Source organism: Camelus bactrianus, chromosome 3 (genome assembly GCF_048773025.1).
Source record: "Camelus bactrianus isolate YW-2024 breed Bactrian camel chromosome 3, ASM4877302v1, whole genome shotgun sequence".
Lineage (NCBI taxonomy): Eukaryota > Metazoa > Chordata > Mammalia > Artiodactyla > Camelidae > Camelus > Camelus bactrianus.
In genome coordinates, this window is record NC_133541.1 from 2,605,197 (window position 1) to 2,618,716 (window position 13,520).

The window sequence follows — 13,520 nt, forward strand, 5'->3', positions numbered from 1 at the left end:
GAGGTGTGTGGAAGGGCGCCAGGCGCGGCCAGGGCTCCAGAGCCCTCGCAGTCTCGGGGGGGTGGGGTGGGGGTGGGGGGCGCGTCTTCCCAGGCCGGTGCCCTGTGCACGGACAGGCGGGAACTCGGGCGGACGAGGGCGCGGCTCTGAGATCTCAGGACAGCCTTCTCTTTGCTGCAGCCGGGAAGCGCAAAGCGTGGGCTGCTTTGTGGAAGCTAGGGCGTTAGTCGCAGTTCTTTGAGAGCTGGATCCGGGACCACAAGTGGGGGTTTTTGGAAAGCTGGTGTGATTTCAGCTGGCGACAAGGTGACCGGGGAGAAAGCACTGCCAATGCGGCGCACTTAGCAGAGTCCCGACCACCGTGCGCGCCTCAGCCCCTTCGGACAGGCGACTTCCTTCACACTCACACCTGGCCACGCGGGTCCTGCCCTGATGGCGCGGCCCCCAGACCTCACCTCCACGTTCGGGTTTGTCGCCGTTCAGCACGCACGCACCCCGGACGTGCACCCCGAGCGCGGGCGCACAGCGACGTAAGCCCAGTGTGCGACGGCGCCCGCGTGCAGACGGGGCGCTGGGAGAGGAGCCTCTGCCCCCCCGGGGCCGCCGGGCCGCCGGGCCGCCGGGCCGCCGGGCCGCCGGGCCGGGCCAGGCCTTCAGACGGCTCGTTTCCGCTCGCAAGCCTGGGTTCTCTATGAAGGGGGTTCATACGATGGCCCGGCTCAAGGGTTACTGCAGGCAGCATCTTGGTGTCGAACTTCAGCAAAAGCGGGGCTTGCAGAAAGCTCTTAAGACACGGCCACCGTCAGCATCGGCACGACAAGCATGAACGACCTTCCCCACCGACACGCGGAGTCCAGCTGCTTGTCACGCTCTGCGCCCGCCGGGGGGCTTCCTTCCCTGTCTCATGGCGTCTAAAGCCTGGCCTGAGCCTGGGTCAGGACCTGCTCAGGGTTCATGACCGGTGGCCCATCCGCACCGCAGCCTCTCGGGGGCGAGCTGGGCTGATGTTCTGCAGTTGTTGTTGTTGTTGTTATTGTTGTTGTTTTAAATCCCAGACGGCTCCTGTCTCTAACTGTGATGTGTGCTCTTACTTGAAGCTGTTGACGCACACGTCTGGATGTCACCGGGACGCTGTGCTTTGGAGAAAAGTTAGTCAACAGGGGCTGGAGGTGGCTGGTTCAAATTCTGAATTCTAATTCCGCCCCCTGCTCACTGGAGTCCGTGGGAGTGGCTGCCTCCAGGCCCTGCTTCCTCTCTGATCATTGTCAGGAGATTTGCAGAGGAAACCACCAAGCGAGCGGTCCAGCCTCATACTTGTCCCAGCACCGAGGAAGTGAGCGGGGGTGGGGGGCGGGGGCGCGCAGAGCCGCCTCCAGCATCCAACGTCGATGGGCAGTAAGATCTAAGGAAACTGACTTTTCCCCTTGTGAAAAAGAAACCCCGGGGAATTCTGCATGTGGCAACACAGTATATTTGAGGTGAACTCATGAAGTGTCCACAACGCTGCTTGTTGCTTTAAACTGTTACTATGATTCACGAAGTGTCTTCAACAAAACAGTTTGGGGTCACTTCCTCATTCCTGGCATCCAGCCTGTCTTCCCGGGGGTGTGGGGCATCCCAGGGGCACAGCACTGCCCGGGGTTACGGGCATGCCTCCCACGTTGCTAAGCATCCACAGGCAATTCCTGCAGGTGGGGCGGTGACAGGAGACGGATCCTCTGAGCAGTTAGCCACGCAGGAGCCCCTCTGTGGCCCTTGCAACCTCGTCCCCCGTCATTTCTGCAGCCATGGTTGTACTGAACAAGCATGAGATGTGAAAATGGGTTCCGTGTGTAGCACACACACCGGGAAATGCGATGGGTCTCCCCGCACCCAAGGAGGTGTCCAGTGGATCTAAATCCCCACGATGGAAAGCAGGCGTTCACTCGTCCTGCTGTGGAGTCCGTTACGTCTCGGGGTCAGGGCTTGGAGGGGGCGGTCGGGACGCCTGCGGCCTAGGGCTCCCTGCAGGTGGCTGGGTGGGGAGGCGGAACCCGGCACCAGACACCTCGCCTGTTTCGGGCCTTTGGGGCCACAGGGCTGCTGAACACGCCTCCCCTAGCTCACGCGAGTCCAGGCACGAAGATGCACAGGGACCGCCTGAAGCAGACGTTCTTCAGAAGGTGCGTCCTGCAGTGCTGTCTGTCCTTAGAATCGCGTTCCACCTCAAGACGTAACTCGCAGTAAAATCTGCAGCAAACCCGACCACCACGGGCCCTCGTCCGTGCCACGCCTGTGGCTCCCGCTCCTGCGCCGTCAGCCCCACGCGCTGCATGCAGCTGGCGCGTAGGCTCCAGCTTAATCTTTTTATCTTAATCCTTTAGGACTTTTTTAAAAAACCTCAGTAGTAAAGGAAGTTTTGTGTAACAGGAGAGTCAGTGGAAAATAAGACCAGTGCGTGTGTCAGCACCTGACTGTGTTGCGGGTTCCCCTTTGCCTGTTGGCGCCGCCGTCTCCCCCCACGGCATCGTGGGGTCGGATCTCAGTTGTCACCTCATTGAACGGTTGTTTGTCACTGCTGGGGACCCCGGGCCTTGCCTTGGCTGAGGTCCTTTCAGAGCCTCAGTGCCAACTAGTTTCCTGACCACCAGACACGTAAGGGACGCCTGGATGTCAGCGCAGCTCAGGGGCGCGGGCGGAAGGAGGCAGAGCCGTCGGCAGTGTGCGTGGAGGGGACGCAGCCCAGAGGGAAGGGGTGGGGGAGACCGTGGCAGGGCAGGGGTCACCCTGAAGGCTGCTGGCTGGGGCCAAGGGGTTACTCACTGGGGGGCCAAGTTCAGGGGGATCACGGTGGGAGAACAGAAGTGATGGCACTCGGGGCCCCGCGGTCTCTGGTGAGCCTCAGAGCATGGGCGGTGGGGGGCAGTAAAGGCCCCCGAGTGCCTCCCTCACCCCCCCTGCCAGCCTCAGAGACGCCTGCAGCGTCCCAGGGCCCGTGCCTCCGTGTTCACTGTTCTTGCAGGGAGAACGGCTCTAACAAAAGTCCTCGGTTCCAGGAAACAAGGCCTCGTCCCTCCTCTCTGGGCCAGGCAAGCCCAGGGCCAGCCTCAGGGACCCCGACCTCCAGCCCGTGTCTGTCCCCCAGACGCAGGCCTGCCGCCTTGGCGTCCACAGGAGGGGCTGGCTGACGGCACGAGGGCAGGGAGCGCTCACCCACCAGCCACAGAGACGACAGCCGTCCCACCCAGGGCTCTGAGGAGCAACCACCCTCCAGCTCCAGGGGCCCCGCTTCCCTGGTCTTTCTGGAATGTTCTCGGGGATGAAGGGAGGAGGTGGGGGTGGGGCTGTCCCTTCCCCTGGTGAGGTCACAGCTCTGGGCGGTGGGCTGCCACACAACCTCCCCACCTCTGTGACGGCAAGGAGAAAAATCCAAACGCGGCCCTGGCCGAGGGGCGTGGGGCTGAGGGGGGCCAGAGGTCACAGGGCAGGGCTCCCCCAGGGAGTGGCCCAGCCGTGCTGGGCTCTGTGCTCCCGGGTCCAGGCTGCGGGCCGGCGGTGGGGAGGGTCCCAGGTTTGGGGGCGCAGGGCCAGACCTTGGCCCCTCCTGTGCTCTGGGCTGTTGCTGCGGACCTAAAGCATTTGCAAGTTTGCCGTTTCTTTTCCATCCTAAACAAACGCTCAGTCCTCCCTTATCTGCTATGTGGTTTTACACCTTTTTCTTAAAGGAAACGCTGACAGTTGAGCAGGCTTCAGGCCTCATGACCTGTTTTCCAGTCCGCAGCCCGGAATGGCCACCTGCTCCCTGAATCCTTGGCTGCTCTGCTCGCGTGCCGCCATGCGGACTCTGCGGGGTGAGCTACGGGGGCCCCGGGAGACCCTGGATGGTTCCTCCTCCTGGGATGGGCCTCTCCAGGCCCCACAGGGGCCTGCCTGCCTCAGCCACTGGCTCTGGGGACGTCTCCCTGATGGCTTTGTCTCCACGGTCTGACGGAACTCACTGGAGTGACATGACTTGGGACAGGCTGGACATGGCCGGGGGCCTGGGCTGGTGGGAGAGGTGCAGCACAGGGCGGCGAGCGCGTCCAGCCTCGGCTCAGTCAGGGGTCCCCAGCCATCCCCAGCTGGCCTGGCCAGAGGGCTCTTCCCTGGCGCCACAAGTCGGTCCAGAGGTGTCCCCAACACTGCTCGTTCATTTGGGGCGTGTTCTGAGCTGGGTGGCCTCACCACAGGTGGACACTCTGCCTCCACTGGCCAGACGTGCCACAGACGCCTATCCCAAGGAGACTGTCCCTGTTGGCAAACCCCGGGGAGCTGTGGCCACCCAGTGGCCCCACCAGCCGCATGTGAAGAGGCTGCTGGGGTATCCACGGAGGCCCCCGTCTCCTGGGACCCCAGGGCGGGGCTGTCCTCGAAGCCACCCCTCCCAGCGCCAGGACACCATCCACACCTCCAGGCCAGCCGGCACTCATCCTCCTCGTGTAGACCGGCCCCTGACCACTTGCATGGTGGCCTCACTGCCCACCCGGGGCCCCTCACTAGCCGCGTCTCATCTCTGCTCCAGAAAAACAGAAACCTGCCCGCAGGCGCCCTCACCTCGCTTTTGCCGCCGGGCGCCCTTTCTCAGCGGAAGCTCCTCCAGGCGAGCTGCGTCCTGTCAGAGTCAGAGCCAACCCGTGTGGCGGCGCACGGCCTCGCTCGTCACCTGGCAGGTCGGAGGGGCAGAGCACAGCCCTCCTGGCTCCCGGGTGCTGCCTGTCACTGGTCACTGAGGATGTGCGGGTGTCCTGAGGGCCAGCCCCCCGAGGACAGGGGTGTGCGATTATCTGGTCCCAGGGCTCTCGGGGGACGGTCCGGCACAGTCACAGTCTCTTGGAGGAACGAGTCTGGTGGGGCGAGGAGAGAGCCTGTGAGGCGGCGCAGGGGGAGAGTGGGCTGGATGCCGCTGGGTTGTACACTTAGCGTTAAAACGGCAGATCTTACATGACGTTTATTTTACCACAGTTTTAAAAGACACAAGTGAATACGTGGCTAAACGTGGAAAGTGTAACCTGAAAGGTGAAAACTGGAGACTGCCTTTTTTGACAGTCTTATTTTATTTAACGTATGAACAATGTTTTGCTGAAGTACAGCTGGCTTGCAGTGCTGTGTGCCGGCAACGTGCTCAGTTACACACACGTGTGCTCTGTCACACCCCTCCTTACTCTGGGCCATTGCAAGACCCCGAAGGCCGTTCCCTCGCTGTGCGGCAGGCCGGGCCGTCGCTCAGTGTGTGTCTGTTCACCTCGGGCTCCTCCTTCACCCGTCCCCGACCTCCCCCTCTGGGGACCGCAAGTTCGTGTTCTGTGTGTGGGAGCCTGCCTCTGTTTCGTAGATGGGTTTGTTTGTGTTGCTTTTTTTAGCTTCTACATGTAAGTGTTGTCGTGTGTGTCTTTCTCTGGAGATTATCTTAACGACTTTGTGGTAGAGGAGAATTCCTTACTAAGTTCAGCAAAAGCACAAGCCAAAGAGAGACATTTAAACTACGTTGGAAAAGCCTCACCTTAAACCAGCTGAAAATAAAAGCCGCAACTGGGCAAAAAGATGGTTACGGTGAATGCGGTTAGAAGAACCAGCCGCCTCTGATAACATAAGGACTTCTATTTGGCTCTGAGAAAGCAGAGGGACCCGCACTGCGGGGAATGCGCACACAGGCAGTTCCCAGACGGGGACGCTCGTGGGGCGGGCAGGGTCAGAGAGACGCTCGCGCCTGCTGGTACCCAGGACACGCGCCCCTGCGCCCCAGCCCGAGGGCCCGCCGAGGCCGGAGCTGGAGGCCAGCCCGCTGTGGAGCGCGGGCTGAGCGCAGCCCATCGGGGAACCCGTGTGCAGACACCAGAAGTGAAGATGCACACGCCTGTGACCCAGGAGCTCGCTCCTTGGAGCACACCCCGGAGAAACCCCACAGAGGAGGAGGATGTGTGTTTTGGAGTTGTGAGAAGCTGGGTGTCCGTCAAGGAGGGAAGTGGTAGGTGAAGACAGCAGAGTTGTGGGTGGAGCAGGCGGACTGACAGCCCCAGGCTAGGCGCAGCCCCAGGTCCTGGAGGTCGCGTGAGAGCCTCAGGAGCATGGGAGCAACGGAGACCAAAGAAGAGGGCGTGGAGCGTGAGGGGGAAGCTGAGGCAGCCCTTTGCGTGGAGCCTCGGGGTCTTTCTGAGACGTGGAGCAGATTTTGGCAAGTAGACACTGACAGCGATGAAACATGGTTTGGAAAGTTGAAGCAACGGTGAATGAACCTAGCGTGGCTGTGTGGGGACAAAGGCAGTGGTGGGGGACCAGCACGGCGGGGGGACCACGGGGTCCCACGGTGGCAGCTGAGTGCTGTGTAGAAAAGCAGGCAGACTGGCTCCGCAGCCAGAGGAGGGGGTGCGGTGCTGAGAGCCCCTACAGGTGCCGAGTTATGAATGTAAATTGCATGTATTGAGCTTAAATTGGATGATGAATCCGTGGCTTTTGATACGTTTAGTTTGAATCTTAGTTTTTGGATTTTATTTTTACGTTTGAGAGGAAGAGTGTCGTCCTAACAAGGAACTGACGGCTAACAGCATTTACATGAGTCTACTTTTCAACGCAGCTCAGCGGCCAAGCCCTTTCACTTTCAGAATAAAATTAAAGAGAACTCACATGTCGTTTGTCCTGAGTGCTTCTGGTGGCGTCAGCGCCTCTGTGGGTGACGGCCTTTCACGGGGCTTGGAGTGACAGCTGGGGGATTATCTCAGGCCGACACTTGGCACAGACGGCTCTCAGCCCACTGTGCTTTTGAAGGGGAGGATTTGATCTCAATTATTCCATTCAGCTTTGTTGAAGGAGAGTAAGAAAAAGCGTTTACCCCAGCTTCAGTTCTACAGGATTTTTATTTTGAATCGAATTGCAGTGGCCCTGGCAGGCAGCGAGCTTTCTGCACGGACCGACATTTTGGCGACTTGGGAGAAAAAAAGAAACCCCATTGACACCAGCCAGAGTTTCAGGAACAGCCGGCCCACTTTCCCGCCGTGGCTGTGCTGTGATGTTGACCCAGCACGACACACAGATCCCTCTGTCCCCCGCTGGACGCTGGCCAGGCGGCCTCAGTCTATGGGGCAAGATCGCTCAGCGTGTGAAGCCAGCTCAGCCCTGGAAACTCAGCCCAACAGCAACCCTCTGTTCCCCTCCTGACAGGCTTTGAACAGGCAGGGTCCCGCCCCTGCCACGGATGCGGCGATGGACTCGCAGATGGACCCGGAGAGGAAGCGCTGTAACCGGGTCAGCAGCTGGGGGACGGGGCAGAGGGCGCCCGACTCTGGTCCAGTGGGTGAGCCCCGTCCTGTGGATTCCCCAGAGGTGCCAGCAGCTGTGGGGCCTCACGGCCTCCTTTCCCTCCCCTTCCCGAGGAGCGCTGACCTGCGTGCGCTTCTGGGGAGTGGGTGCTGGCGTGAGCCAGCCCTCTTCAGACCCCACAGACTCAGAGCCAGGAGCCTGGTTTTGGGAAGACCTCCTTTGTGCCTACTTTGCCGGAATTGTTGTCGTAGTCAGTTCTCTCTCTGTCTCTTTTTTTTGGCCTTTGACACCTGAGCTGTTTGGATGGTGCCTGGAAGGCAGGGGGAGGGGCTCCCCGACACCAGAGGGGAAACCACAACCAGTGATGCTCCCTGGGGGGCCTGGAGGGCCCCAGACACAGCCAAAGGGGCCGCTCTGGTCACCACTCTTCACCTGACACGGGGAGGGGTACAGATGCCCTCAGCTCCCCAGCCCCACCCGACGGGGAGACTGCTGGAGGTCGTCGGTCACAGGCGCCCGCAGGCCACCAGGGCCAAGCCAGCGGAACTGAGGCGCGCCGGGCTGAGGCCCAGGTGGGCTGCGGCTGGTTCGAGGGCGGGGCCTTGCTGTCTCAGGCCTTAGGACAGGGGGCCTTGCCGGCCGCCGTGTGACTGTTCTTGGCTGTCCTGACGTTCTGATCCGGGACCCACGCACAGCTCCTAGGAGGCGACGGTGCCGCTTTGCGGGGCAGAAGCTGCTGGGCCAGCCCGTCTTCAGGAAGCAGCGGAGCAGAAAGAGCAGAGGGAGCGCTTCCTGTGGCTCTTCCAGGGCCCCGGCCCGGTCCCCAGAGCGACGCCTGGCCTGGCCCCACGGGGTGGAACTGGCAGCTGGCGGTCAGCCAGGGGCCGGATGGAGCTGAGCGCTCCGTCCCTCCAGGCAGACCCTGCAGTCCCAGTGGGCTCCCCGTGGGGTCTCCCCCCCAACTCCTCCCCTCTCTCCGCCGAAGTGTCGGGGGTGTCACTTGTGCACTTTCCCGCCTCTCTGAGGCCCAGGGGGGGCAGAGACATCAGGTGGGCGATCTGGAAGCTGTCGGGGTGTGTTTTGAGCTTAGCCACGCGGGGGAGGGGGAAGGATGGGAGATTCTGGAGGTGAGTGAGGCAGGGCCCACGCGCCCAACAGACATTCTGCAGGCTGAGCCGCACATGAGGCAGGGCAGGGGCAGGAGGTGGGCCAGGGCCTGGTCACCGCGTGTCCTTGGTCGAGGCTGGGTGCCCTTCCTCTGTGGAGTGACCAGACTGGTCCCCCCGCCCCGATGCCTTTGTGTATTTGAACTGTAGTTTGCAAGGCTGAACACATGCCCATCCAAGGCTCACCCTGAGGGCAGCACCCAGCGCCCGGTCAGACGCCCGCGAGGCTCAGGCCGCCGTGGCTGCGACTGACCCCGGGTGACCGCTGCCCTCTGACCGCAAGGCCGCGGCGCCGCCATGGGTGCAGTTTTCTTCGGGACGTAGCGTGTGAGGCTTCAGTTTTAGGACAGATTAATTTGGAAACTGCCTTTTCTGCTAAAACAAGGGTTCTCCAACCTCGAGCAAGGGTTCTCCGACTAATGAGTCCTTAGTTCTAAAGTGTCTTGGGGGCACCCGGACTGAGCCCAGGACCTCGTGCGCGCTACGCGGGCGCCCCACCCCGAGCTCTACCCCCAACCCCGCCCCACGTTTCTTTTTTTGACTGAGCGCTGCTTTTACGTGTCTGTGTCTGGACGGCCAGGCCGCCCCGCTGTGCGCAGGAAGCGTGCTGCTGCCTCTGCTTGCCTTTTGAACAGTATCTGATGGCTTCGATTACACACTGAGGGAGGGGGCGGAGGAGTGGTGTCTCGGGACCCCAGCCGTGTGGCTGCCCAGCTCACCCAGGAGCCGGCCAGCGTGGCCGGGGGCCTGTCTCCAGCTGGGCCGGGGGTGTGTCCCAACCCTCGACCGACTGCTGCTGGGAGGGACGGAGGGTCACCACGACTGGTCCCCCCACCCCTGCTGCCCCCCTGACTCTTGCAGAGCCTTGTCCACTTTTGGGCTCCGCGTCCCCCTCCGGAGCCGCAGAGGGTGTTTCGTGCTGTGCTAATATTTGCTGAGCGCTGGGATCTGAGGTTCCTTCCCAGAAAGGCTCTCAGGTGTTTCCTGCAAAAGGATGTGTTGGGCCCCACCTCCCACTCCCCTCCCTCTGCAAACAGTGCCAGGCTCCGGTTGTCCACGGAATTCCACCTGCTCCAGGTGACGCCCCAGCCCTTCCTGTCATTCTTCTCGCAGTTGACAGTTTGTGGTTCTGCTTGTGGGGAACACAGGGCTGGCCCGGGCTTTCCAGGAGCAGGAGGCAGGCGGGAGCTGCGCATCAGGACCTGCGGGGTCTGAGCTGCAGCGGGACGGCCGGGTCAGCGAGTCAACCTGCTGTTCGCGAGGCTGCGTGAATCGGTGACCTGGCCTGTGCTTTTCTCAATGGAATGAAGTTATCTGGGGGTCCCGTCCTGTCCTGCAAGGATGCGGTCAAGTCTGGGTGATTTAGGACCGTGAGGAATCCACACGGAGGGGAGGGGGCTGGGCCTGGGCCATCATTTTCCTTCCAGATCTTAGCATAGGTGTGGCCGTCTCATCGGGCTCCCCCACCTGCATGTCTTCCCAGCCGCTTGGACCAAGCTCCAGCGTGTAACCTGCTTTCCCACGGGCTCCCCCACATCAACTCCAGGACACGGAAGCACCTTCCGAGCTCAGACTGCGACCTGGGGAGGGGGCGGCTCGAGGAAGGCTGCCCCAAGGGAGAAATCTCCACAGGCAGTGAGGCTGGAGGAGTGAGGATGTCCTCAGAAGGGGGGACAGAAGTGAGGGGTGGACTTGGGGATGGACTCGGGGATGGAAGCCAAGGGGAGGGAACGTGTGGGAGCTGGCCCAGCACCTGGCCTGCAAGGGTGGGAGCTCAACGCAGGGAAGGGACCCGAAGTCCTGCGAACACATGCAACCCTCAGAATTACACTTCTGCCCACCATTTATGATACTGAAAAATCTTAGGAAGATATTCTATGCAAATGACAGGACACAGACAGCGTGCCCCCAGCCCCGAGAGTCTGAACACGGAAACGTCTGGGAAGGCCGGGCCGTGGTTTACCTTTCTCCCTGTCGCTTCTGTCAATGGTAAATTAACTCGTCAATCGAAGAAAAATGAAAATTTTATTCAAGCCAAACTGAGGATTATAAATGAGGAACACCAAAGCAGAAAGCTCGGAGAGCTGTTCCCCCATTAGCGGTCAAAGCACAGTTACACAGGTTTTTTGAGACGGAGGACTGGGCTTTAAACAACGTTTTTATTACCGACAGTTTACACAACCCACATCTGTGTCATCGTAGCCCCTTCCAAGAGCAAGACGGAATGCTGTCTTTTGAGGGGCTGTCTTGCTGATGCCAGGAGAACGTTGCCCTTTCTGGATGAGCAGGTGTTTCTGCTGTTGGGGACGCCTGGCTCATGCCTCGTGCAGCAGTGGGGAGAGGAGGCCGAAGGGCAGAGGACATTGTTTAATGTCTAAATTTTTTGGGCCTTGCCATAAAACGTGACTTTTCCTTCATACTTCTCTGCCTCTTCGATTCTATTGCGTCAGCGTAAGTTGCTTTCATAAGTTGAAAAGGGTTGATCGTTGTGGGGCCTGGGTTCAGAGGTAAAGCTCTGTCTGGATATTTGTCTGACTCTGACCTGCTACTGGCGGGCGACTGCCCTAGATAGCCGGGCGAGAGGGCCGGGGTCACTGTCTGCACACGGGGGACCTGCTGTGTGGAGGTGCCCTCTCAAACCGCAGCCTATGGAAGGACCCTCAGACTCGCAGGCCCCAGGTGGCACATGCGGGTGGAGGTGGGTTTCCAGAAGGCTACCCCGGGCTGAGCCTGCCCACGCACCGGGAGGCAGGAGGTCCTAAGTGAAGGTGTTCCTCCTGAGACTCCGGGCCCCTCTCCAGCTCCTGGAGGTGCTGGCCGTCGCCGGTGTCCTTGGCCCGTGAGTCCCCCTTGGTGTGCCTGTCTGCATCCAAATGCCCCCTTTTACAAGGATACCAGCTCTGTTGGGTTAGGCCACCCTAATGACCTCATTTTAGCTCGATTACCGTTGTGAAGACCTGTCTCCAAACAAGGTCACGTCCCGAGGTCCTGGGTTTCAGAAGTCTGACAGGTCTGCTGGGAGACACGGTTCAGCCCTGAGCCACTGGGTACACCGGGCCTTCCTTCCACGTGTCTGGGGGCTGCCGCCTGCTTGCCAAGTTGCTGTGCAGACCTCCCTGGCTTCCCAGCGTCCCACCGCCCTCGCCCGCCCTCTGAGCCCGGGGCCGCCTTTCACACCCACCCAAGCACTCAGAGAAGCCACAGCCCTGCTCTGCCCCCGCTGTGCGGAGGGCCCCTCAGTCAGAGCGGTCCCCACTGCAGGGGCCAAGCTCGACGCTCTGTGGGGGTGGCTCGGGCCCCTGGGGGGCGGGCTCTATGGAAACAGCCTCCTCCCGTGGACAAAGCCACAGGCACTGGGAGAACCCCAACGTGGCAATGCCTGCAGGCCACGGAAGCCAACACCCAGCGCAGACACCCAGACGGGGCCCTGCATCCGGTCTGCTGGACGCCCACTGGACCCCGAGACCCCGCTGCAGCCCCCCGAGGCCGGTCCGCAGCCTCGCCCCTGCCCCCACGTCTGTGAGGGCTCAGGGGCTGGTGGCCGTGCACAGCCAGGACCCTGTGCGGGAGCTTTGCTCTCAGGTCACATTTCACAGGTGTGAGGGGGCCAAGGCAGGGACAGGCCTCTGTGCCCTCGGGCCGAGTGTCTGCTTTACCAGAACGAGGTTTTGGCGGAAAGCAGCCCTGCCCGTTGTTCACGTATCGGCTGTGGCCATGGTCCTGCAGCGTCGGGCTGATGTGGCAGAGACGGCGTGGCCGAGAGCTTCACTTCTACAGCACCCAGCCCTGCGCAGAAGGGGTCGTGGGCCTTGGCTGGGACCACTAGGGACAAGCAAGGTGCTGGCAGGCAGCCGGTGGCTGACCCCCTCCAGAGACCACTGGAGGGAGGGCCCTTGAGCCATCGGGTCAGCTTCCAGGTGAGAGCGGGTGCGGGCGGGTGCAGGCTGGCCGGGGCCTGGGGGCGCATCACCGGGACACTTGGGAAGCCGTCAGGTGCAGCAGCTTTGTGACACCCAGGCCAGCACGCATCCGTGAAGCCACATCCAGCTGTCGAAGCTGGGCCCTCGGCACCTGCAGGAACACGCTGAGCTGTCAGGGGGAAGGTTTCTGGCCCCTGGGACCCTCAGATTGGGAGGTGGTGTGATGCTCTCTGCTGGGGAGATGAGGTCATTTCTGGACGAAGTCCCCAGAATCGCTGCGTTTGTAGCTCCTTCCTGGGCGGAAGCCCGTTTTAAGCCCAGGCTCTCCTTGAGGGGCGCCGGGGTCCGGTTGGGGAAGGTCTCTGGGCCCCGGGCCCCTGGCGTGTGTCCTTTCAGCTCCAGAGGTTCTGTGAGGCTGCAGGGGGAGGGGGTATCCTGCCACTCCCCCCACGCCAAGCGTCTGTGCTGCAGCGGCAAGTTCTTCACAGGGTCGGCTGGCTCGGCACCAGCAGCTCGAGCCACGTGCCGCTGAGCAGGGCCAGGGCTGGGCGCGCCCGTGCAGTGCGGGCCGGGCGCAGGGCCCTCCCCTCAGTCCTTCCCTCGGGGCGAGGGCGTGCGCCTTCACCTGCTCTGCTGGGAGGGCGGTGCCCCAGGGCTCCACACCCAAGGGCCCCTAGTGACCCCTGCCCTGCCTGATGGACAATCCCGTCTGAGACTCTGGGCGCCAGGGTGGGGCTGCATGTGAGGGGGGCTTTGGATGAACAGGGCGGATCCGAGCAGAGGAGGGGAGGCCGCGTGCTGAGCTGCAGGCAGGGGCCTTGCGGGTGGTGGGGGCTGAGGCAGCGGCCAGGCCCCTGAGGGGGCAGCACAGACTGGCCTGTGGCGCCCACGGCTGAGGCCCCTCCGTCCAGCAGAGGACGCTTCTCCCCAGCAGTGAACACTGAGGAAAATCTGGGCCACGAATCTCTCCGTCTGTGGGCTCTTCAGCTCCCGGCTTGTCTGACGGGACGGTTTCCCTGGGTCCTAGGCATCTATCTGAGGCTTCTTCCCTCCTGCTTCAGGCACCAGGCTTGACCTGCAGGTCCCAGCGCAGCGTCCAGGACACAGGTCCACAAGGACACCTGCGTCCACGGCTGGAGCGCACAGCCCCTGCTGTCCACCT

The 13,520-nt window shown here is 61.9% G+C and overlaps 1 long non-coding RNA gene across 7 annotated transcripts in view; it reads left to right on the plus strand.

Moving 5' to 3' along the window:
• LOC105081218 (uncharacterized) overlaps positions 1–13,520 on the plus strand; it is a 45,402-nt gene that overhangs the window by 11,137 nt on the left and 20,745 nt on the right. Inside the window, exon 7 of one of the 7 annotated variants that reach the window (XR_012503507.1) lies at positions 181–10,857. The exons of the other annotated variants lie outside the window; for them this stretch is intronic. This is a non-coding gene — a long non-coding RNA (uncharacterized LOC105081218). Of the gene's footprint in view, positions 1–180; positions 10,858–13,520 lie in introns of those variants that run through there. 7 annotated transcript variants of the gene reach the window in all.